The sequence below is a fragment of the Ictidomys tridecemlineatus genome, unplaced genomic scaffold (assembly GCF_052094955.1).
Source record: "Ictidomys tridecemlineatus isolate mIctTri1 unplaced genomic scaffold, mIctTri1.hap1 Scaffold_103, whole genome shotgun sequence".
Lineage (NCBI taxonomy): Eukaryota > Metazoa > Chordata > Mammalia > Rodentia > Sciuridae > Ictidomys > Ictidomys tridecemlineatus.
In genome coordinates this window covers 330818-358172 of record NW_027520990.1, presented here as the reverse complement: position 1 = coordinate 358172, position 27355 = coordinate 330818, and the positions used below count along the sequence as shown (strand labels likewise).

At 34.2% G+C, this 27355-nt stretch overlaps 1 pseudogene; it reads left to right on the top strand.

The window, feature by feature from the left end:
• The window catches only part of LOC144372427 (transport and Golgi organization protein 1 homolog), a 141101-nt pseudogene extending 114045 nt beyond the window's left edge, over positions 1-27056 (top strand).
• Positions 27057-27355: the final 299 nt, after the last annotated feature.

Sequence of the window (27355 nt, the reverse complement as noted above, 5' to 3'; positions counted from 1 at the left end):
TGCCCAGTGAAATATCTTTCTAAAATGAAGACTTGTACTGACATACAAGCTGAAAGAATTCACCTACACTTGCACCAAGACAGCAGATGGAAATAATGGAATAAAGGAGTAAAGAACACTGAAAATGGTGACTGTGTGCATAAATATTTAAAATAATTTTTCTTATTTGAACATTTTAAAAAGTCATTGACTGTTTAAAGACAAATATCAGTGTAGTATGGGACTTAGAAAACATGTAAAGTAAAATACATGACAACAGTATAAATCTCAGAAGGGTAGTAACTATTGTAACGTTCTTATTGAATATGTGAAGTAATATAGTATCATCTGAAGGTAGATTGTGACAAATTAAAGATGTATATTCTAAACCCTGAAGCACTAAGATTAGAAAACAGAGTTATAGCTTAATAAGCCAATAGAGGAATCACTAAAAATACCGATAGTGGTATTTCTGCAAAAGAAGACAGAAAGAAAAGAAAAAGAACAAAGAACAGAAGGAACAAATAGAAGATTATATTAAGCTTACACCTATGCACGGCAGTAATCCTATTAAGTGGAAAGTATCTAAATACATCAGTTAAAAACAGAGATTGTCATATTGCCTAAAGAAGCAAGACCCAAATAGATGTCTAAGGGAATAACACTGTAAATAGAAAGACACAAAGAAGTCAAAATTAAAATGATTGAACAAGGTATCTCATGTTAAACACTAGTCAAAGGAAATCTGGAGTAGCTACATTAAACCAAAAGAGGTTGTGGGGCAAAATATATCATCAGGACTAAAGAAAGTTATTTCCTAATGATAAACGAATCAGTCAAGATTATATAATAAACCTAAATGCTTGTACTTTTAATATTAGACCTTCAAAATACATGAAGTATCAAAATTGATAGAATTATGAGGAAAATGATGAATCCTATAGATTACATTTAGAGATTTCAATATCCTCTCCTCAGCAATTGGCAGAAAACGAAAAATAAAAGTAAGGTTGTAGAAAGTGTGAATGACATAATCAATCCATCCATTTGAAATTAATTGACATTTATAGAAAACCCCCAAGGAGCTTAGTGCACATGGAACATTTACCAAGATAAACTATATTCTGGATCTTAAAAAAATTATCAGTAAATATAAAAGTATTCAAAGTCAGGCAAAGATTATTCTCTGAACACAATAAAATGATAAATCAATAATGGAAAAATCTGGAAAATTCTCAAATATTTGAAAACTTAAGTGCCAGGCTGCTATCTGCTATCTATCTATATCTATATGTATATCTGTATCTATCTATCATATATATATATTTGGTATAAATGAACAACACAGTACATTTATTTTTATGTGGTGTTGGGGATCGAACCCAGTGCCTCACACATGTGAGGCAAGCACTTTACCACTGAGCTACAACCTTAGCCCCCACTGCTAAATAATTTTTGAGTCAAATAAATCAGAGAAGAAATTCATATTTTGAGTTGAATAAAACTGAAAACAACATATCCATTTGTGCAATGTCACTAAAGTGTTATTGGAAAACTTATAGCACTCCCAGGCCCAAGATAGCTTTATTAAAAAATAAGTCTCCAGTCATTGACTTAGTTCCTACTATGAGAAACTAGAAAAGGAAAAATAAGTTAATCTCCAAGTAAGCAAGAAAAAAAGATATAATAAAGACCATAAGTCAGTAAAATTTTAAAAAAAAGGAAAATAAGAGAAAATCAATGAAACCCAAAGCTAGTTCTTTAAGATGAATAAAATTGATCAACATCTAGTGAGGGAAATAAAAGAGGAGACACGGGTTACCAATATTCGCAATCAGAGAAGGGATATCACTACAGATTTCACAGATACTAGACTGATAATGGGGATATTATGAACAGTTTATGTTAATTAACTTGACAATTTAGATGAAATGAAGAAATTTTATTTAAGCCACAAATTGCAAAAGTTCACTCAAGAAAAACAGACAATTTCATAAACCTTGTTGACTATTAAAGAAATTGAAGGTATAGGTAAAAACCTTTCTTCAAAGAAAAAAATATAAGACCAAGATAGCTTTATTGGTGATCCAATTAAACCTGTAAGGAAGAAATGATATTAATTCCTAATAGTAGTAGTAATACTAAACCCTTGTAGAATATTAAAGCAAGGAAATAGTTCTCCTATGAATCCAGTGTTATCACTACACCAAACCAAGACAAAGATATAATAAGAAAAGAAAACCACATACCTCTCATGGGATCTCCAATGAATCTGTACAGAAATTCTAAACAAAAATTTAAGTCAAATACAACAATATGTAAAAGGAAAATACATCATAGACAAAAACTAGACGGATGATGGGGATTTATGTCAAGAATCCAAAATTTATTTAACATTTGAAAATCAATGAAATTTACCACATTGATGTACCTAAAAGCACAATCTTTGTGTTTAGCTCGAGAGATACAAAACAAGCATTTAAAAAATATAGCAGAGGGGGGAAATGTTGGGGAGTAATATTGGCCAAATGATATTGTTATTTTGTGTGCATGTACAAGTAGGTGACAATAAATCGCATCGACATGTAAAAAAAAATCAGCCCTGATTATTAATTAAAAAAATTTTTTAGATGTTGATTAACTTTTATTTTATTCACTTATTTATATGCGGTGCTGAGATTTGAACCCATTGCCTCACACATGCTAGGCAAGTGCTCTACCACTGAGTATCAACCCCAGCCCCTCAGCATTGATTATTGATGTAGAAAAACAAACAACAAACTAGGAATAGAAGGGAGCTTAAAACATCCTCTGAAAAAATGCAGCTAACCTCATACTTAATGGTTGATAATTGAATACTTTTCCCCAAGATCAGAAACCAAACAGAGATGTCTACTCTCATTACATGTATTCAGCATTGTACTGGGGTGCAGTAAGGAAATAGCTAGTATACTAAGGCAAGAAAAAGAAATAAAATGCACTCAGATTGGAAAGGAAGAAATAAAATTCTCTTTTCTTTTCAGATAACTTGAATATATATATAGATACAATCTGGTATGATCTAGAAAAAAGCTATTGTAAGGTTGACAGATAAAATTTACATCTAAAAGCAATTATATTTTCTATATATTAACAATGAATAATTAGAAATTGAAATTTTAAAGATTTCCATGTACAATAGAATAAAAATATGAAGTATTTAAACATAAACGTGGCAAAAACTAAAATGTATATATTAAAAACTATAAAATATTGCTGATAGAATTTAAAGAGAACCTAAATGGAGAGATATACCTAATTTATGAGTCAGAAGACTAAGGTGTCCATTCATCCCAGTTTAATCACCAGAGTCAACATTATTCCAATCAAAATCCCTGCAGAGTTTTGTAGAAAATGACAAGCTGATTGCAACGTGGCTTCAAGACTTAATCTAGGGCTGGGGATGTAGCTCAGTGGTAGAGGACTTGCCTAGCATATGCAAGGTCCTGTGTTCAATCCCTAGTACCATACAAAGAGGAAAAAAAATATTCTAAAGCTACAGTAATCAGGATTGCAGACAAAACATCAAGAATTCAGAGATAGATACACAATATATATGGCAACAGTCATTGACAAAGATGGAAAGACAAGTAGAGAATGGAAAGTTTTTTCAGCAAATGGTACTGAAATTACTGCATATTTATATGCAAAATATTGATCCATGCCTTGCATTAGACACCTGAATTAACTCACAGACTTAAATATTAAACTCAAAACTACAAAACCTCTAGGAAAAAAAGTAAGAGAAAAAATTTTGTTGAACTTAGGTTTGGCAAAGATTTCTTAAATTTGAGAACAAAAGCATTAAAAAGGATTTGACAATGTGGGATTCATCAAACTAAAACCTCTGTAATTCAAAATACACTTTGAAGTCAATGAAATAGACAAAACACAAGCTGGGAGGAAATTACTGTAAAGCATTTATCAAGACTTGCATCAAGGATATATGAAGAACTCTTAGAACGCATTAGAAAAAAATATAGTCCTGTAAAATAACACTTCATCAAAGAAGATAAACAGATAGTAAATACATTAAAAATGCTTGACATAATTATCAGGGAAATGCAATTTTGAAGCATAAGAGTTACCACTACACACTTATTAAATATCTAATATTAAAGACAATTGTGCTGAGTGGTTGGAGAAGAGATGGAGGAACTGGATGGGTACACATCTGGTGGGGATATAAAGTGGTAGAATCACCTTCTTAAAAAGGTAAACATACACCAGTCATATCCAACCATTCTTTTCCAAAGAAAAGATAAGTTATATAGCAATAGGAGGAATTTTATATCAGTGTTCTTGGCTATTTTATTTGTAAAAGCCCCAAACTGGAAAAAAATCCAAATGTCTATCAATAGATGATAGACAAATTGTGGTATGTACATGTAATGAAATTCTACTCAGCAATAAAAATAGATGATAGATAAACTGATGTAGATGAATCTCAAATTATGCTGAATAAGAGAAGCCATAGAAAATACAATATATTATCCCATACACATAAAACTTGAGGAATACAAAGCAATCTATTAAGATAAGACATTTTGCTGGAGGAATGGGAAAGTGGGGGGCAAGAAAGAGGGGTGACAAAGGGCAAAATTACCTAGAGAATGAGAATAATTTTGGAAGTAAAGGATGTGTATATTATCTTGATTATAATGGTGATTTCATAATTTCATGTTAAAATTCATCAAATTGCACACTTTAAATACATGTAATTTATTGCATGTCAGTTTTACCTCAAAGCTATAAGAAATAATATATTCATCTTTTTTCATTTTCTAAGATACAAATAGTATTCTATAAATATTTTTCTCTACTTCATTTTTAAAAAATGTATTCCGGAAACCAGCTCTTAGCAGTATTTAAAATTATTTTCTTTCTTCTTTGGTTTATTCAACAACTTTCATTGATGACGGTTGTTTCAGCCTTTTGTGACCATCTTGTATTGTTATAATTAATGCTTGAATAACATAGTTTTGTAAATACAAGTTTTAAACATTTGTTGTTGTATTCCCAGTATCTTTAGAAATTAGGGCTGGTGGACTATAGCTCAGCAGTAGAGCACTTGCCCAAGATACCCTTCCCCAGCACTGAAAAAGTTAAAAAAAAAAAAGTGGGATTGTTGAGTTAATAGGTAAATATATAAGCAGTTTTGGGAGATGTTGCCAAATCTCATTCATAAGGGTTGTATCATTTTGTATACTTATTAGCAGTGTCTGAGAATTTGTATTCCCCCACATTCTCTCACCTACTGAGTATGTTTTCAAACGTTTGGATCTTGCCAATGCAAGTGAGAAATGGTGTCTTGGTGTGGTTTAATTTGTATTTTGTTCATTATGAGCTAAGCAGAGCATGTTTCCATATGTTATAGCTATTTGCATTTCTTTTCCTGAGATCTGTTTATTTCTTCAGCCCATTTTTGTATAGGTTTGCTGGCCATTTTATTTATAATGTTCTTTATATTTCAGGAACATGATTCTTTGGACAATAATATGTTGCAAATATTTTTTCTCAGTTTGTCATTGTCAAACTGCGTGTGTGTGTGTGTGTGTGTGTGTGTGTGTGTGTGTGTGTGTGTGTGTAGCAGGTTTAGATACAGCCAGGAAAGATTTTTTCAATGAGGCAGGTTTTGCCCACTCATAATACATAGAAAATTTCACTTAATATTTTCTAGTACTTGTTTATTTTCTATTTTTACATTCATGTTTCTTATCCATTTGTAGTTTATCTTTTGAATAAGTAGAGAAAAATCCAATTTTATAATTTTCCATGTGGTAACGCTACTTATTAGAAAGTCTATTTTCCCCAAACTAACTTTTATTGTACCCCAAATGTCCAGTTGGTTCTGTTTCTGGATTCTCTATTCTGTCCCACAATCTCTATGTATTCCTGGGCTTGGACGAGGGTACATGAATTAATTATATAGTCTGCCCTCCCTGTACCCTTCATTGCTCTTCTTTTTCAGTGCTTTCCTGCTTATTCTTGTTCTTTTGAATTGAATATATTCAACTTGACGACAGATTTTTAAAGATCCACAGATGTTCATTTCCTCCCCAAGTTAAATGTCCCCAGTTTCTTCAATTTTTAGCACGTGCTTTTCGGGCTATTCATGATTCTGTTCTTTTCCACAAGTCATGCAACCCTAAAATGTGGCATCCAGAAATGAAGCCACCGGCGTGGGGTGATAATGACATGATTCCTTAGGGTTAGGCTTTTTTAAAAAGAGTGTCATCCACGAGTGAGCAGGGAAGGAAAGCCCAGCAGTAGTCTTTTAGAAGGGAGCAGGAGAAGCTTCTCCTCTTCTGTCTGCACTTTTGGGGCAGGTAGGTACCTGGTGTCTCAACACGTTGACAAAAGGGTTTTGCTCTGGGAGGGGCTGGGAGGCCTGACTTTCTCCTTTTTCCTAGTCTCTGCCTATAATCCCCTTCTGCTAGTTCCCTGGCTTCCTCCAGGGCCTTCTAAATCGCCGGTCCTCTCCTAGTTCCGGGGACAGGTGAGCCTCTTTCCTTCTGGAGTCCTTTCATTTGGACTCTTCCGCTTGGCTCTACTGGCGCTGTCCCCCACCGGGCTCCGCAGTTGGTTCTTCCCGCTCCCCGCCACGCCCCTCAGCATCCTCTGTCTGCTCACTGCAGTCCACCCAGGGGCTTCCTCTGATGACGGGTTTCACGTGCCTTGGGCGGAAAGCGCCTGTGGTGGAGGAAGGCAAAGTTCACTCCCAGTACCCGCCCCCTGCGCTGGGTCCTACTGAAGTAGGAAACGGTGAAAGAGAGGGTCCTGTGCTGTTCTGCAGGGAAGCGTCGCTTCCACTCAGCTGTCCCTAAACCATGGACTCAGTACCTGCCACTGTGCCTTCTGTCACTGTTTCCCTGGGGGACCCAGAGCTCCTGGGACCCCTGTCGGGTGGCTGAGTTCTGGCAGAGTGGGTGCACTGACTGTCGTGGCGACGGAGAAATGGAGTGTGTCAGGCCCAAGGCAGGCAGGACGTGACTGTATGGTTAAGCGAGGCCGGTGAGAGTGTACTTGAGCTTTCCCCACTTGCACTTTTTTTTTTTTTGACGGAATAGAGGTGACAACCTCATGGTATGTTCTGAAATGCAGCCAACAATCCAAACAGCTAATGTTACTACAGGTCTTTTCCCTAAGGAGACTGCTGGGGAATTGGGCCCAAGTGACAGTTATCTCCTATTACGTGTAGAGGGCGGTGAAAACAGGGAAGAGTAGGCAGGTGTTTACTGCACTGCCTTTGAGCAACCATTTAAAATTAGGCTCTGAATTTTATAGAAGGATGTTAAATTCAGAGAAGTTTATCTAAGCCAGTTTTCAAGAGTTGTCTGAAATTACATGTCACGTATCTGTATATAAGAGTGGAATGGAAGTAAGATTTAAAATCTTATACATATATCGTCATTGTTTTTATTTGTTGCCATAAAATTAATTAGTTCTTTCATATATTTAAGTTTTGTCTTAAAAGAATATTTTAAATTATAAAAACCAGGTTATCTAAGAGAAAAGAATGATCCAGAGGGATTCTAGCCAGGTGTTAGACAATGTGATGATATAGGGCCTGTTACAAAGTGGAAATGTATGCTCAATTTAAAGTATTTAGATTCGGGCTGGGGTTGTGGTTCAGTAGAGCGCTTGCCTAGCATACATGAGGCACTGGGTTCGATCCTCAGCACCATATAAAAACAAAACAATGTGTCCACCCTAAAACTAAAGATACATAAATAAATATTTTTAAAAAGTATTTAGATTCATTATACTTGAAAACACTGGAAGCAAACAAAAAATATGAGACTGCCAGTATCCTCTCTCTTGAAGAAGCTATTGGAAAATATTGAGGAGGTGGATTTCTGATGAGGAAGTTGGTTTAGAATTGCCATGATTCTTTGTGACTGTTTTGTTATAAATTTAAGGTTTCCCATTTCTTCTAATTTGTCTGTTTAAGCTGTTTACTACATTGCCTGATGATACTCAACCTGGGCCTGATTTTTATGGACTACCATGGAAGCCTGTAGTATTCACTGTTTTCTTTGGGATTGTATCCTTTGTCATTTTCTTTTGGAGAACTGCTCTTGTGAGTAAATTAACTTACTTATACCTTAGCACATAAGCACAAGGATTATTTTATATAGTCACTGCCCCCCCCTTTTTTTTCTTTTTCAATTGCTAAAACACAAAATAGTGGTTTAAGTCAAACTAACATTATAAAATAATTTAGTGTGGGTGCAGTTGGTAGAACTGGTAATTCTTACAGCCATCCTGACCAGTAGTTTCATATGTATCAGAAGTCTTAAAAGTGGGATAAAAGATGGGATAGGTTAGATAAATATCCTTTTATGTAGCATATATGTCTAGTAATCTATCTTAAAGAAATAACTATGCTTTGAAGATTTTTGGTAATGTTTTTCAATGGAACAGTGTATTAGATTGAAGACTTAGCACAACATAATTCATTTAGGGGTTATTGTATGTTCGATTAGTGGAATAGTAGGCAGATTTATTTATTTCAAAGCTTTGAGGTACAGAAAATGCTCACAATTAAATGTGAAGTGGGAAAAAAAAGCAGAAACTAAGATTTAAATGTTGATGAACTGTATGTTAATATAAACATACAAACAGGGGGAAATGCTGCAAAGAAATACAGTAAAATGAGAAAAAGGAGATGATATAATTTTTCCAGTCTTTTATATAAATTTTTCCCAGATTTTATGATTTGATCATATGTACAGAAAATACCTTTTTATTTGGAAGTATAGATTATGTGTTGTCCAAAATCCATTAAATGTTTTGTTCATTAAGGATTTTTTTTTCCTGAGCAGAATTAGTCTATCTCTGTGTATGTGTGTACATATATGTATAAGTGTGTGTGTGTGTGTGTGTGTGTGTGTGTATATATATATGTGTGTATATATATATATATATATATATATATATATATATATATATATATATGCGCTTATACATACTTATGTTTGTACTGTAGGTCATTCTGTTTCATAGTTATTTAACATAATTGGAAGAAAATTATTTTTGGTAAATGGACTTTGCATATGAAAAGCCTAACAGTTAAAGAGGCCAAAAACATTGGATACAAATCTTTTCAAATCTGAGTGTTCTTTTTCTGATTTCTTAATTATTTCAGACATATCATTGTTAAGATAAGTTTCCTCTCCTTGTACAATTGAGTGTAAAATCTCTTAAAAAGTATTCCCTTCTTAAATAGAAGAATTGTTTGCCTGGATTCCTGTGAGGAATTTTCTAATCTCATTGAACTTTTTCTCAGCTAAAAGTAAAAAGGAAATAGAAGGATAAAGAGAAGGGAAAAACATGAAAACATTTTATATTTCTCTCTCTTGTTTCTTTCATTTCAAGAACCCTGGTACCTGTTTCTCTTTTCACTAGGTTATGTGGGATGTGGTTCCTAGCTTGTTGCTCCTCAGTTTCAGCATTTGACTTTAAAACTTTAGTCTCCCTACCTTAGATGACTGCTTTTATGCTACTTCCCATTTTCCTCTGTTGTCATTTTGAGTAAAAGGTTAGCAAGGCTATGACATTAAAGAAATGTTCATTTTTTTCTGTGTTGGAGTTTTCTGAATGCAATTTCCTGTTACGAAGATCCCCTGGATGATCTGTGGACACATCTGAATATCCCATCACCATTTATAACATTTGAAAGGACAAGTAATATGCTAAGTTACAAAGAAATTTAGTGATGTTTTAAAAAAATTTCTGCTTAGGTTTTATTATCAGGTAGTTTATTGCTGTTTTTTGGAAACGATTGTTTTTGTCCTTTCCAGAATATGTTAATTGTCATTTTTCTTATTGCTTGTGCATTTTCTTCAAGCAGTCTTTCCTTTCAGATTTCTTGCTATATATTTAGTGGTTTGCAGAAATAAGATGATGTAGCCTCTTAGTTTCTAAATTCAGCCAATAGCCAAATTTAAATTGGAGTTCTAAGATGTTTTCTGGTGAGTGAAAGTGGCATATCTTAGTACAAAGATTATGCATTTAATATTGTTTCCTCAGATTTATTTTGAATAGTCATTGTTTCTAGACTTTATCCTGGTTATTTAGAATTGTCAAGTAAATGATTTTGAGTATACACACACACACACACACACACACACACACACACACACACATACACACATCTTTGCTGTGAAATAAGGTACATATCTTAGTGTTTTTATGTCAGAGGCTATTTATGAAATATCACTACCAATTAAATTTAAAAGGCTTGTTAACCTTTACTTATTTTTAATCCTATAAATTATTATCCTGAACCAGAATGTTATTAAATTCTCACTTGGTTATGATTCTGACTATTGTTTTAGGAATGCTGTTTCTATTGAGCAGATGTTTGACATCAAATTTAATCTTTTTTCTCTCTTCTAGGTAAAAGATAGAGTATATCAAGGTAAATTTTTAGGTTTCTTAAACTTGTAATAACCCTTTGTATTGGTGTTTGATGTGTGTTTTATTTATGTTAGAAGTAGATACAGTGACTTTTAATGTCTATTATCTTTTTTACCTCCTGAAAATTTTACTATTCCTAGGTTGCTAGCATGGATAATAGAGTAGATGATGATGGTTCCAACTCTGAGATAGGAGATAAAGAGGAGGAACAAATTGTGGATAGGGAGATGATGATAAGTTTTAATTTGGGGCAGATTAACTTTGAATATTGATGTAATGCAGATGTATTACATTTGAAGAGTATTTCTATGCTAATGATTTAATCATGCATTAAGTAATTGAGTAGATAATTTGAAGAATGGTAATGTGAATCAGTATGTTTTCATTTCTGTTTTTCTTTGCAAAGAATTAAATGATTCCATTTTCGGAAAAGAAAGTATTTTGAGAAGGGGGGAATATCAAGCTACAACACTTTACTGTATTTCCCATCTGTGAAATAAGCTTAAATTGAAATATCATTTTGGATGAGAGGGGTTCCTGGGATTGAACTCTGGGGCACTCTACTGAGCCACATCGCCAACCCCCTATATTTAGAGACCAAGTCTCACTTAGTTGCTTAGTGTCTCGCTCTTGCTGAGGCTGGCTTTGAACTTGGAATCCTTCTAGCTCAGCCTCCTGAGCCACTGGGATTACAGGTGTGCACCACTGCACCCAGCAAAATATCATTGTTCTTATATTTTTCTTAAATTCTAATAATTTTTATACTCTTATTGCTAATAAGCATAGATTGCTTTTTAAAAGCATAATAGTTATGCTAAGAAGTATTTCCTCATAGTACCATATAACATGTCTTTGCTTTTAGTAGATTGAGTAATTGAATTTCATTTAGTGATTGTAATAATCTTGTGTATTTCCCCCTTTTAGTCAATGAACAGCAAATTTCCAAAAAGGTGAACAATTTCATGAAAGAAAATGAAGAACTAATGCAGAAATTGTCAAATTATGAACAGAAGGTATAATTATTTTTTTCTTTCTTTCTCCCTTGGTTCTAGCTTGAATCATTCCTACCTGTTTTAATTTAAAAATCATATTTTAAAATTTTTGTTTCATTATTTCCTACAAATCATCCAAATTCTAAACAGTCATATGTATTAAGTACTGCTTTCTTCTGGAAAGGGTCACTTGTCTGGAAGTAACTTGTATGGTAGCACTATAATTTGTGTATCTTAATTCTGAATGCTTTATTTACATAGATGAAGGAATCAAAGAAACAGGTCCAAGAGACCATGAAACAAAATATGATTCTTTCTGATGAAGCAACTAATTATAAGGTAAAAATCCCTTCTTTGGGGGGAATTACATTCTAAACTCAAAAGTAAATGTAATGAGTGAGTAATCTTGACACCTTTTTTTTCCAGGATAAAATGAAGCTTCTTGAAAAAGCTAAAGAACTTCTGGATGAGGGAGGTAAAAGTCTTCATGTTATGTTAGAATCTGAGAGAGAACAGAAAGCTAAGAATCAGGACTTGGTAAGAGTTTTGCTGCTAAGTATTACTGCAATTTGGCTTTTGAAATATTTTGTAAAATTGGTTAAGTTGAACTTAGTCCAGCTGTTAACTAAAGTAAGATTAGGAGTCAAGGAAGTTGAACCCACTTCTGCCCATTTTGTGGAACTTTTAAGTACTGATACAACAACTTAAAAAATTTTTACTTACATATTTCATTTTCAATTTCTATAAGTTTCTGTAATTACATAAAAGTTGCAAAAGATGGTAGAGAGTGTGTTCTGAAATATCCTACCCCCAAGTAAGCTTGATCACCTAGCTGAGGTAGTATTTATCAGATTTCTCCACTGTAAAAATTCTTTCCAATCCTTTTCATATTGTATTCTTTGGAAGTTACCATGCACAGCCCACAGTTAAAGTATGAAGAGTTACAAGCTCAGGATGCAGCTCATGGTAGAGCACTTGCCTAGCATGCATGAGGCCCAGGATTCAATCCCAGGCATTGCAAACAAAGATTGCAGATTTATGTCCACTTCCTTAAGGAGCAAGTATCTTTATAATTTTTTTGGAATTCTTCTGTATGTGAGATTAGTCTATTCTTCCTTAAATTTTATCATTTTTTACTTCAAATAAGAAAATTTTAAAAATGATCTTGGGAAATTTTTTTCTCTATCACTAGAAAAAAATTACTAATTTGAACTGGTTTACTTGAAACAGTAATTAATTAGTTAATTTTCTATGCTTTAAAACATTTTATTTACTTATTGCATTATGATTTTCTATACTTTGAACTTTTTTTCTGGTTATCTCATAAACAGTAAGGTTGTGGATGCCATGAAATATTTATGACTTCATTTTCCCTCATCTCTTTCAGTTTTTGATTTTTTGCTTAGTCCAAAGCTGGATCCCCTGCATTTACCTGATATGTAATGGGATGGCTTGACAAAAATTTTGTTGTGTTTATCTTTTTTAGTATATATATGTATGTGTACGTACACACACACACACACACATATATATCAGTATTTCTACTGAAATCCTAATGCATATTTTGTGTTCTGTTTTCACCTGGCAGATAATGGAAAATAAGAAATCTATAGAGAAGCTTAAAGATGTCATTTCAGTAAATACTTCTGAACTTTCAGAGGTAAAGCTGCCAACTATTGCTAACGGATATTAGTACTACATCTTAGTTTTGTTGCGGACCAAAAATTTGAGGTGTGCTAAAATGTGCAAAAAATGAGAACTATATGATGTCTTGTTTGGGAAAGTATAACTTTGTTTCTTCTTTGGAATTAATTCACTAACTGTAGTGTTTTTCATTAGCTTCAAATTCTCCTTACTGAAGCTAAGCTTCGTGAAGAGAAGGTGAAGTTGAAATGCTGTCAGCTTCAGAAAGAAAATACCATGCTTAAGAAGGAGAAAGAGCAGGTAAAGAAAATTTGATGTCATACATAATGTAAACTAGAGAAGTGAATATCATTATCTTGTATCTTTCTTGGATCTGTTTCTGAGGTAAGGAATTTTCATGCAGGACCTTTTCTAGATATGCAAAGTTTAAACAATGCTCCCCAAATTGAGTGCATATATATGGTCTCCATCTGTTTTGGATTTTTGGATTATTGCTTTTCTTATCAAATGTCAATCAGTTATTAACTTGCATAGCCTCAAAGAAAATTTTTAAACCAGAAAATTAAGTATTTTATGATCCTCTTTTGAATAGTTACTGATTCACCGGCCAAGGGAAGATTACATGATAAGGAATCTAAATTTAGGAGACAGTCATATGTGCCCAGCCATTCCTGCTGGAGATAAATTATTTGAATTGGCAGCAATTTTCTGGGGAATGCAATAAACAGGCTCAACTTCCTGATAGCTCTGATGTTCTTACTGCAGCTGTGAGAGTTGGGGCCACTCTGCCCTCTTCCTTAACCAAGGTCTCAACCCCCTCGATTGAGGCAGGCCACCGAGGAGTATGGCTCTCTATTTCTTTGTCTAAGTCTTGTAGTCCTGATATATCCAGTGCAGAAACCCCTCCCTAACCCATAGGAATTCATGTGTTTTGACTTTTCAGTTGCAGCAGGAAGTAAAAGACTGGAGTACATCACACGCTGAGCTCAGTGAACAAATGAAATCATTTGAGAAGACCCAGAAAGATTTACAAGTAGCTCTTAGTCAAAAAGATGATACTATTAATGTAAGTTTATACTCCAAATACATGTTTCATCTCATGAATTCTCCTGAAATCTTCTGAATTAAAATCGAGAGGCTTCCAACCTTTTGCTTCTTTTCCTAGGCTTTGACTAATCACATTACACAGTTGAATCGGTTTCAATGTGAATCTGAATCTGAGGATCAAAGTCGAGATGAGTCAGATGAATTAACCAATGGAGAGTTAGCAGGTAAGATCAGTCTCAGGGAGGTTGAATCCTTTTTTGCTTTCCTGTCTTACAGATGCCACTTTTCAGCTGGCTTAATTTTTTCTTAAGCTTCAGGGTTGTAGACACATATCACTGGATCTATAGATATGTCTGTTGCATTGGCAGAGGTGGGTTGTTGGGGTATAATGTAGCAATAGGCATGTGAAGAACACTGACTTTTTCTATCCTATTGAAAACTAGTAAGTACACTGCAGCTACAATAGTCATATCCTATACCTCTAAGTATTGAACATTATACAGTAAGAGAAATTTATTTCTTAACTTATGCAGATGATACTTGATTTTGATACTCATCATCTCTATGGCTCTGTGGTTTTAAGGTCCACAGTCAGTCCGGAGGCAGTTGGAACCATAAACTAAGGCTGTGAGAACAGAGGCTAGAGACTATCAGAAAGCTAGAGAGGGAGTGTAACAGTGTTTACTGATGAGGAAAATATTTCCAGATGTTTTCTCCCAAGTTGGATATTGCTTACATAGCAAGTATTTCAAACCACACCTGGTAGTAGATTCAGGGAGAAAATAGAGGATTGAATCTTTCTAAACAAGACACTTATTGCCCAGGTGAAGATAGATCTGAGAGAGAAGAAAAGCTTTTATCTTACAAGAATAGCATAGATAACATTTTAGTTGTGCAAACTAGAAATTCACCTTTTTTTTTAAGACAGACACAGTACTTTTATTTATTTTTATGCTGAGGATCAAACTCAGTGCCTCACACATTCTAGGTGAGCACTCTACCACTGAGCCACAACCCCAGTCTGAAATTCACGTCTCTCTCTTTTTTTTTTAAATCTAAGCTTGCAATTCTCTTAAAAGTCATTAGTCTAATCAGTATAATTATTTAATTGATTTTTTTCTTCCAGTATTTGAACACAATCATTCTTTAGTTTAGGGAAGTTAGGAGAATATAGAGTTAAAAGTAAGGAAAGAAAAAGCTAAAGTCTTTTGTTTTTTAGGTGATCGGAACGAGAAGATCAAAGATCAAATTAAGCAGATGATGGATGTCTCTCAGGTATAGTTCTTTGTAAGAGTCCCATAGTACCTGTGAATTCTTCCTGTGCCTCACTTTTAAGAATACCTCTCTTTTCTGCAATTTTTAGACAAAAACTACAATATCAGTAGTTGAAGAGGATCTAAAACTTTTACAACTTAAGCTAAGAGCCTCGATGTCCACAAAATGTAATCTAGAAGGTGGGTTCTTCTTGAGAAGAAATTGCCATGTTGGAAAGACTTAAAAATTTATTGGAAAGATAAAGAATGGCTTCTTGCTTTCATGCTTTTTACTTTTCTTGGCACTACTCCCTCAAACAAGTTCTTAAGTCCTTGTACACATATAGAGATAAGCTGTTTTATCCTTTACAGACCAAATAAAGAAATTAGAAAGTGACTGCAATTCACTACGGTCTTCTAAAGTTGGACTGGAAGAGGAATGCAAAACTCTTAGGCAGAAAGTGGAGATTTTAAATGAACTCTACCAGCAAAATGAGATGGCACTAAAAAAGTAAGATTTCCATTGTTTGTTATTGTTATCATTGTGTGAACTAACAGATAATTTTATCTAGTAGAGATTTGTCTTTTTTCCTTTGTGTTTTGTTTCCTATAAGTTGCATTTTTCTTTCCGTCATCAGTCTTAAGAGTCCTGAGGTAGTTGGAACCATAAACTAAGGCTGTGAGGACATCGTAATCAATTGTCAAATTCATATGAAGGCAAGAAGTGGTAAACTGGTATTAACAGTCACTGATGTGGAAATACCTCTCAAAGATCTAGACCCTTTCTATGATCCCACTATTTTAATTTCCTTTCATTGTGATCAGTTATGTAATTCTAATATTTTGAACTTGTATCTCTAACTCTGGACCTTTAAAAATACTGAGTGTTTTGGAATGACATGTTTTAGTAGAATAAAAACTTCAAAAAGGAATAATATTTACTTATTGATGGTACAAGTTTTGGACTTGAGTATCTCAGATGTTCACACTAAAAATTGAACTGTGGCAAGGATTTTAGGAGTTACGATTACAGAAGTACTTGTTTGTAGTATATATTTATATATTAATCTTCTCAGTGTGGAGCTAGTTATTTTTTGGAAGTTCATTTGTAGTTTTTAATCCACAAAAATACTTGAATTCTCTAAAAATAGTTTTTTTGTGTCAGATTTTATTTGTTTGCACCTGATTTATTAACAAGATATATATATATATATATATATATATATATATATATATATATATATATATGTATATACAGACCTTCTTATAGACCTAACTATTTTTAGGTATTTTGACTTCTGTTGCCTAATTAATGCATTAAATATTGAAACCTTTCCATTAACTTTTCTAAAATTCTGTGATCTCCAAGCGACCTTTTTAGAATCTCAAATTTTTGTTCAGGCCAGTTCTAAATGCCTGGCCTGTTTCAAAGAAACATTTCTCATTTTATCACTTTTTTTTTTCAAAAGAACACTTGTTTTCTCTGTCCCTACTAGTAATATGAATGACCTAAATGGCAATTAATTTTCTTTGTAATGCAGTTAAATTGTAGCACTATTTTCCTCAACTCCTCCAAAATTCATTCAGTCATCATCTGTGGTTTGTACTCTTTTTTTCTCATCCCCAGGTACTATGTTAGTTCATGCCTGTGTCATCTTTTCTGTTTCTAACCTAGGTCATCTGTCTTCATTCTCCATTATTTATATTTTTATATAATTTATTTCAAATTCTTAGTAATTTTCTCTATAGCCGCTTGAGTGGACTTTCTAAAATATAAGTCTGTCCATGTCAATATGTACCTGTGGTTTATGAAGAATTTGCTTTCTATTTGATGACCTGTTCTTTTTTTCTTCCTTGTATCTTTTTAATAGTTTAAATATTTTTAATTATTTTCCTCATCACCTGTATAAGCTTGATATAATCATAAATTATAATGGAATTATAATTATATAATTATAATTATAATTTTATTCATCTTCTCATAATTTAAAGGCCTTGGTATATATTCTGGATTTAATAAAAACCTGACATAGATTAATAGGTTTATTACTTGTTTTTATGGGCTTTAAGTAGCTCCTGAATCAGATAACTGTTGTGGCATCGTATGTTAGTACTTCATATACTGTGAACTCCACAAGACATTCATTCAATTTATACACATATTTAAAGTTTCTGTAGTTCTGCATTCTACACTGTTGGTTTCTTATTTGAAATTATTTTCATTCTATTTGAACATTGTCCTTTAATGATAGATTTGATTAGTGTATCAAAGTAGTACAAGGATAAACAGAGAATAGTATTTTATCCACTAAATATTGCTACCTTTATATTCTGTATTAGGTTGACATGAACTTCATGATTAGAGTTAAAACCAGTTTCCATTTTTAAAGGATCTTTCTTTTGGCTACTGAATTTTGACTGTTACTTAGTTTTAGCAATTTGAAAATATCCAATTAATTACCATCTGTTTTAATTTTTTTTCTTTAAGGAGTCCATTATCATTGTTGTTTGGTCTTATCTCCCTCCCCTAGTTCCTGTAGTCATTTCTCTCTTTTTTTAACAGTTGTATTGGGAAGTGCCTAGGTGTAGTTTTCCCCACCCCACCCACTTTTTCCTCTTGCAGTTATGTTGCTTGGGACCATTAAACATTTCTTGAATTTTCGAGTCTTTTTCTAAATGTTGATTTTACCTCATTCTCTCTTCTGATTATAATAATGCATATTAGAATTTGATTTCCCCTGCCTCCTACATTCTGGATTTACTTCTTCTGGATATTTTCTTCTGACCTGTCTTAAAAGCGGTAGGATTTATTTTACTTCCCAAATCTGATGTTAAAATCATTCATTGAGTTTAGGATTTTAAAAAGTTCAGGGTTTAAAATATTATTTTAGTTGTAGATGGACATAATATTTTATTTTATTTTTTATAGGATTTTTTTAAGAGAGAGAGAAAGATAATTTTAATATTTATTTTTTAGTTTTTGGCGGACACAACATCTTTGTTTGTATGTGGTGCTGAGGATTGAACCCAGGCTGCACACATGCCAGACGAGCGCCTTACTGCTTGAGCCACATCCCCAGCCCGACACAATATTTTATTTATTTTATGTGGTGTTGAGGACTGATCCCAGTGCCCCACACATGTGGGGCACGTGCTTCACCACTGAGCCACAACCCCAGTCCTATTTCAGTACTACAGCTCAAACCCAGGACCTTGAGCCATGTGCTCTACTATTGAGCTACCTCCCCAGACTCCTTGCTCTTTCTCATAAGGGACTAGTGTCTTACTGCTTTCCAAGCTATCTTTAATCTCATCATTCTGCCTCTGCCTCCAAGTATCTTCGACTGTATGTAGGTCACCACACCCAACTATTTCTTGGTTTTATAGTTTCTAATCCTTTGACAAAATTCATAATCTTTTTTTTCCTCTTTTGTGGTGCTGGGGTTTGAACTCAGAGCCTTGTGCATGCAAGGCAGCACTCTACCAACTAAACTATATTCCCAGACCTGAAATTCATAATCTTGACTTTACTTTTTTGACTATATAAAGCACAGTGATTTTAAAACATGTGCGGTTAACCCCATTAGGTGGTTTCCTTTTCTGTGGGATTTTTTCTCACAGAATTTTGTCTTATGGAGTGCCTGGTCAGTTTTGATTGGCTAACATTGTTGTGATAATTATACATGAAATTTGAGGACTAAGATGAAGTTATCTTCTTATAGAAAAGTGTTGAGGTTACTTGAGTAAGATTGTCACTTCAAACTTAGTCAGCAATTAAGATAATTCAAAAATGACTTGTCTTTTCAATGTTTCAGTATTGTTACTTTTGGATTTTTTGCCTGTTCATCACTTAAGTGTGCAGTACTTTCTAATCTAAACTCAAAGGCTAGGGCTTTTATTAAGGGTCCCTTTATTTGTAGCCCCAAACACTTCTTTTTTCCTCTAAGCCCAGGAATTTGATGAAGGCTTAGTTCAGACTCATTGTATCTTTGGGTTATCTTCAATATGTGGGTAAACCTAGGAGAAAAGTACCTTAAAGTGCCAGCTTTACTTGTAATTCTGAGATTCCTTTTTCTAATGGATCTTGGCCACATACATATATCTTCACTGCCTTTTTAGCTTGTATCCTTTCAAACACAATTTTATATTCTTATAAAGATGTTTTGATTGTTCTTAGTGCTCTCAGACTAACTCTTTGGTAATTGGAAACAAAATTCTCTCTGTCCTTCAAGATTCAGTTTTCTCCATATTCCTTCTTAAGCCAGTGGGGAAAATTATTATATTCCTTTAGGCGTCATTTATACCTGAAACAGTGAGCTCTTTTATTCTTTAGCATCTTACAAGGTAACTAGTATATTATAGCCACTCATAAAATACTTGCTGAAGAATTAAATGCGAAGCTATATAAGAATATATAATCCCCTTTTTCTATTTGGTATCAATAATCCTTTTTTACTATAGTTCTTCTGATTTATGGAAAATTAAGTTTCAAGTTAATTATCTTTTGAATTGGAACTATGGCTAAAGTAGTACAAGGATAGCAGAAAATAGTATTTTTAAAATCATTAAATGTGGCTACCTTTGTCTCAGTAGATGAACATCTTGAGTTTCATGATCAGAGTTAAAACTTGTCAGTAGATAATACTCTGATCATGGGTCAGTTTGGCTTCTTTTTCTGGTTGACAGACATTATCAAAACTCAGATTTGTCTTTTTGCTTAATTGCAATTCTTTTGAAATATATATCTAAAGTGTGAAAAATGTTCTGTGGCTAATTGCATAGCTAAAAGACATATTCTAGAAGATTTTTTCTTTGATTGACTATATCTTTATTATGGTACCAGTCTTGGATTGAGAAAAGAGTTCCTCCATGACAAAGATATACTTAGTGTCCTACCCATGGCAGAAACGAGAAAAGAATTATCCCTTGCTTTATCCTAATATGTTTAATTATGTTAGGTTTATCAGTCCTGATCTTCCACATTGAAGTAAAGTGAGTTTTTATTATCTTACACACAGGAGACTTGCCCTTGGGGCACATGTTGTTTTCACGTTTATTTTATTTACTGGTAATTAGAGAATTAAGAGGAAAAATTAGAAAATGTAAGTGATTTGCCAGAGTTTGATTTACGAAATTGCAGGTTTGAATTCCTATTTTATGTGCCTAAGCATTTTATAGAATTGTGGGAAGTGATATTCACAGAGAGAAACTTTTGATTTGATAACTGGCTTTATTTTAGGAAAGTGAGCCAAGAAGAATATGAGAGACTAGAAAAAGAGCAGCAGCTGTCAGCTGCAGATGAAAAGGTGGTTTCCGCTGTACAGGAAGTTAAAAATTACAAGTGAGTTCAGTTTCTAAAGGAGGGTGTCAATGTCTAATAAACTAGTGGTGGCTTTCTTTTTTAATCTTTTTTTACATTATGTAGATAGAAGAAAATAGCATGGAAGTATAAATAAAGAGAGGATATGAATACATTCAATTCACACAGGAGAAAAAATAAATTTCAACTTTACAAATGAAAAATGTTAACAAAAATTTACTTATACCCAATGGGCAAGACCATAGGGAACTTGGTCAATGCAAACAGTTCTGGGGGTTTTGTATGTTGTAGTAATTCTTTAAGAAATCAGTTTGCTGTGTGATGTATCAAGACCCACAAAAGTGTGGCATTTGATAGACCTTGGAAATCTTTTATGGATATAATTTGAAAAAAAGAAAAAAAGTTTTAAGGAGGAAGATATTTCTAGCAGAATTACTTGAGAACACACTGATGAACAGTTAAGGAAATTATAATTTATCATTCAGAATCTCTAGCAATTAAATGATAAAGAAGTTATTAGTATTGGGTCTTTATTTTATTTATTTATTTATTTATTTATTTATTATTTATTTATTTTTGGTGCTTTACTACTAAGCTACATCCTTAGACCTTTTTTTTTTTTTTTTTTACTTTGAGACAGGGTCTCAGTTGCATAGGTTCCCACTTAATTGCTGAGACTGACCTCGAACTTGTGATCCTCCTGCCTCAGCTTCCCAATCATTGGGATTACTGGCATGTGGCATTGCACCTGGCCTGTAGTATTAGTTTTGATCACACTGGATTCATATAACTATAGAAATGTTTTTCTTATGTATGATAAAGTCTTTAAACGTATAGCTGATGGAATAAAGGGAAAATGGTCAGAAATGTTTCAAATGTTATTCAATTGTTGTAATTCTTAGGCGGAGAATTGAAGAGATGGAAGAAGCATTACAGAAAACCAAGCACTCGTTTAAAAACCAGGTAGTCATTAATACTGTCCTGTAGTTGCAGAATTTCTTGATATCTAATACAGACAATTATAGGCTATTATAATGAGTCCCTAAAAACATATTTTTTAATGTATTGTCTTTTTCAGATTGCTATGCATGAGAAGAAAGCTCATGATAATTGGGTAAGATTTTTTCCCCCTTTTCTTTATTTTGTGCATAGCCTACTGCTACTGAATTTGAATATTTTCTCTTTAATAGCTCAAAGCTCGTTCTGCAGAAAGAGCTATAGCTGAAGAGAAAAGGGAAGTTGCTAATTTGAGACAGAAGTATGTGATTTTGGTATCTTCCTATGTTTTATAGTGTTTTAAGGTTATCTATGAAGGAATAGATTGCTGTTTCATAATTCAGTCCATTCTTTCTCAATATTCAAGACTATTGGAAATGACCCAAAAGATCGCAGTGCGTCAAGATGAACCCGGGATTGTAAAACCTATGCTGGGAAGACCAGATTTACAAAATCCTCCTCAGAGAGGTAGGGGGCACTTTGTAAAAGGAGCTATTTTATTTCTTGGTGCAGAATGTATGTAAATTACTTTTTATTTCTGTGTGTAATGGTTATGAAATAATCTGAATGATTTGCTAAAGCAGGAGATGAGGGTTGGTGTCAGGGAGAAGGCTGCCTTAAAGTAGTAAGGTCTTTAGGTCCACTGAGCCATAATGGCTCTTTTGGTCCATCCCCCATGAGTGGTGGAGAATGTTCCCCTCCACTGACAGCAGAGCCAGCTGGGAGACCTCCTTCTGCTACTCTTAATCAAAAAGATATGCCTAGAAACGGATTTGGTGAGCATTCACATGTTGCTTTATAGTAAACTGCTTCAAGGTTTTTTTTTCCCCTTTTGAATATTCTAATGAAAACATTGAATTTGGGCCTGTACAATATATAGAAGATAATTTCTTACTTTATCTTAGTGAATGTTTTCTGGAAAATCTGTTCTAGAATAGAAAACATTTTTTTTTCCTGGAGGTCCCTGTATTGTTTTTTTCTTTTAAATTTTACACTGCGAAGTGTAAACCTTTATCTTTAAATTAAATCTCTATGGTGTTCCTTTCCCAAATATTATAAAAGTAGCCTTAAACTTTATGTAGCATACATATTTCCAACATGAAATACTGAATCTTATTTCAAATTCTAAATAGGACTGTAGTCTTGGTAAGATTGGAAGTCAGGTTATACAGACTAAAGAAAAGCCAGCCTACACGTACTTTAAGTCTATAGCTTAAAGTTTAGGACCAGTACTTATTAATCTCCTGTTCTATCAACCCAAGGCAGTTCTTTATTTTACTTAAGTCTCTTCATAAATTGTGATTTACGTATTGGGCAACCCATTTAAAAAATATTTTTAATTGTAGATGGACATGATATCTTTATTTATTTTTTAAATGTGTGCTGAGAATCAAACCCAGTGCCTCACACATGCTAGGCAAACACTCTATAACTGAGCTATGACACCAACCCCTGGGCAACCCATTTTTCATGTTGCTTTCTAGTTATTGTTGAACCCTGACCTGTCCACCAGTGGTTTATTTCTTCTGAAAAATACATACAAGGGCTCTGATCTTTCTTTCCCAAGGTCAATGGATGGACCTTTACCTCGTACTGGTCTTCTGAGGCATCTGGGAAACCCGTTGCCTCTGGTAAAGGGACCAAGTAATTTCAAAGAATCTGTAATTGTGGATGGAGGATTTTTATTCTTTTCATGTTAGAATAGTCTGAATCCATTCTTTGATCTCTAACAGACTCAGGATGTGGTCCAGCTCACATGAACAGCAGCTCCAGAAGTTCTTCTCCAGCTAAGGTGACGAATGAGGGCAAGGTAAGTTCTGTAGTTACTGTGAATCATGTGGTCATGCAGGAACATGTAGCTTTCCTACAGTACTTGCTCTTTGCTTTATCCTTCTTTGTGTTCTATTTGTACTATCCCATTTGTTTTTTAAAAAGCAAACTGTTCCCCAAGAACCTGAGACCCCCTCAGTCTCCACCCTTACTTCTTTGACTGAGCATCCAGTTGGAGTAAGTACTTAGAGGTTGAGAACTGAATTGGGTTTTATTCTGTGCATTTATGGGAAGGATATTCAGAGCATGACACTGATCTTGTTTGCTTTAAACTGCATGCAATATTGAGCTTACTTTTCTCTTTAACTTGGGAATGTTGCTTAAGTGTGTACAACTATAATGAACTACAGAATGTGAAAAGTTATCACTCTAACTTTATATGGTGTTTTGTATTGAATGTTCTAAGGCAAAGTAAATTCATTATAAATTATATAATTCATCATTTTTATTTTTGTTTGGAAGAATGTTATTTAAGAATTCCTCCATTTGTGCAAACCCTATTTTGAGTGATTTGAATTAGATTGGTATCAGATTTTCTGTGAAACAATGATCATCTGAAATGACCTCTTGAGCCAGTCCCAAGAAATGGTCTCATTTGTTCACATAAGTGTATTCTCTTGTAACTGTGTTGCTATTATATCTAGTAGGTCTTCTGCAGCTCTATAATAAAATAAATTTTTAATTGTTTAGTTTCAAACCCACTACTCATAGGAAATGATAAATCAATATCTCAAATGGTGTACAGTAAATGAAAGTAAATATTAAAGGCTTGTCTTCCTAATTTGTGTATATAGCACTGTGATGGAAAATACTTCTCAAGTTCCAGTGTATATATATTCCAGGAATATACATCTCTGGAGAAATCTAAGGGCAGCTTAGATAAGACCCCAAACCCCTTTGTAGTAGAAGATTTAAAAGAGAGCAAAGACCCATTGTTAGAGAGGAATAGAGGTGGGAAAATCATGGCTTGGAGGCAAACCTGGGATTGAGTTCTTTAATATGCAGTGTGGCCTTCAACAAATTATGATATCCCATTTGCTTTTGTTCCCTCTTATTTAAAACAAGACAGTCTACTTAAAGATCTCAGAGGTTGAATAATATATGAAAGACTTACTGAAGATATAGTAGAATAGTAGCTATTATTACATGAGTAGAGAATGGATTTTTCATTTTATTCTGTTCATTCTTAATATGGAAGTAATGAGCTATTGTGATGAAAGGGAAGTGATGGGGATGGGGGGACTCCTTTTGAAATAGATTGTAGTGAATACAGCATGACATACTGGTCAGAAATCACCTCTGTTAATAACCCCTGCCAGTCCTATTGCCTTTCCCTTTCCTGTGCAGATATAATCAGTAACAAACTGCTCCCTCTTGTGGCATCCTTCCAACTTCTGTAAGCTGTCAGTGGGAATACACAGGAGGGGTGGGTAGAGTTTTGTTGCACTGATGGTGTTCTCTGGACAGGTTTTGGGTTTTAGCTTTTATAGGTATTGGTACTTTGTCTTAATACATAGGAATTTTAAAACTTTTAACTGCTTTCAAATCTTAAATTGCAGGTTCATATGGCTATGAAAGGGCCCCCTCCTTTCTCAGGGGTACCCTTCATGGGACCCCCGATGGGACGGCCTCCACCACCTCCCATTTGGTATGGACCGCCACTTCAGCTCGGTGGGCCTTTTGGGCCTCGGCCAATTCCTCCACCATTTGGTATGATGATCTGAACAGTAGTGATTGACTTATAAATCACATTCATCTTCCACTTCTATTGCTTGCTAAAACAGTTGGTTGCTATCTCAGGTCTTAACAATGAAAGGATAAAGCTGAGTACATTTTAACTTTTCCTCCAGTTTTCTGGGACATATGGGACACTACATAATCTTATACTGAGATAGGCAATAGCTATCTCTCATAGACAAGGATAAGGGGCTATATACAGAAAAGCCAGAAATATTACTTCTGCAGATGTTTGTTGAAAATCTGTTGATATGCACTGCAATAGATGGAAAGGTGGATGAGACGCATGCCATAACTTAAAATTTTGTCACAGATATGAAAATCCTATAACATAAAGTTTGTAATCACCCATAATGGAAGCATAAGCAGTAGGTTATAGAATATAGAAAAGGAAAAGTCAAACCCTCCTTACCTTGAAAAAAGTCAGAGGGAAGTGTTAAAGAGGATTTAACAGTTACCTAATAAATGTTCCTGGTTTAATTAGGTGGCTGTGGAAGGCCTTTTCCAGGAGGGCATGCGTGCACCTTGATTCTGATGGCATGTGTAAAGTCCATGCTGAAATACTTCATGAATTTTTAATGGATACACTAATAGATAGTGAGCTTTCCTTTTATCAAAATTTCTTTGATGTAGTAAAGTTCTTATTTCATAATCTATCATCTTGTCATGGTAATACTTCCAAATATAAATGGAGCTCTTGTGAGATAGAAATAATTCTGCAATTATATAGTAGGGAAAGAAAAAAGACAAGCCTGGAGCTAGGTAGAGCCATGTTAAATCCTTAATATGTTGCTTCATGGCTGGTTGGTCAAAGGCTATAACCTAAACTTGTTCCATCTCAGTTTGCCTCATCTGGCAAGTCAGGATGTTCACCAGCTGATGTTCTAGGCTTGGGAGAAATTAAAGACTATATTAACATACTTGAAATCACCCTAGTTCAGAAATTTCTGGTATTTACATAACTTCCTTTTTATTTTCCAGGTCCTGGTATGCGTCCACCAATAGGCTTCAGAGAATATGCACCAGGTGTTACACCTGGAAAATGGGATTTGCCTTTTGACCCTCGTGATTTTTTTCCAGGACCTGCACCAGCACCATTTAGACCTTTAGGCTCATTTGGCCCAAGAGAGTACTTCATTCCTGGTGCCCCATTACCACCTCCAACTCATGGTCCCCAAGACTATGGGCCACCACCTGCTGCAAAAGACTTAATGCCTTCAGGCTTTAAAGATGAAACTCCACCTAATTCTCAAGAGTAGTGAGGGCTGTTCACAGGCCTTAAAAACAGGGCCCATAAAATTAACCTCTGACACTTAGTCAGAGTTAAAGGATTATTGGATTATTGGCTTCAAAATATAAAAGTTTATTTTAAATGGTTTATGTTTTCAGAATGAAGCTGCCTTGGTGCAGTATACATTTTGAGCCAAAATATTTTCCCCCTAAATATCCCCCACTTAAGCTAGAGTATCCTTCCAATTTAAAAATGTGCAATAAGGAATACCTTTGTTTTAGTTAATGTAGCATATACAATTGCTAAATGATTTAGAATGTCATAATTATGGACATTTCCTGTGGAAATGCTTTAAGAACATGTATTTCCATTATCCTATTATTAGTGTATTCCAGTTGATAACAGAGAAATGGTGTTTTATAAGCTTGATATTTTTTCTCTTTCAATATCTGGTCGCAGAGACTGTTGGGCTAAAAATGTTTACTCAAAGATCATAAACATCATTTTCCTTCTTGCTGAAGTTCTTTGTTGTAATAGTTCATAAAAATTGTTTATTAATATTTCCCAAGTGTCTGTTGATTCATTGGATCGTCATGAGATTTTGTGCCATTGAGGAAGCATGTAAACGCACTCTCAGAACTGAAGATAGTGACTTGGCAGCATATTCCCTGTTGCTCACTGTTAAGGAGGCTGGACCTTGGTCAACTGTGGACTTCTACAGAGGATTTCTTTTACTTGTGAGAAGTCTTGTGGCTCTATTTTTGTAGCACATTCATGTACTTTTTTCTAACCACTGTCCATGTGAGAATGCTTTTCTGAGAATGAGTTTACATTAGTAGCAAGAGCTACTGCTTTTGCCATT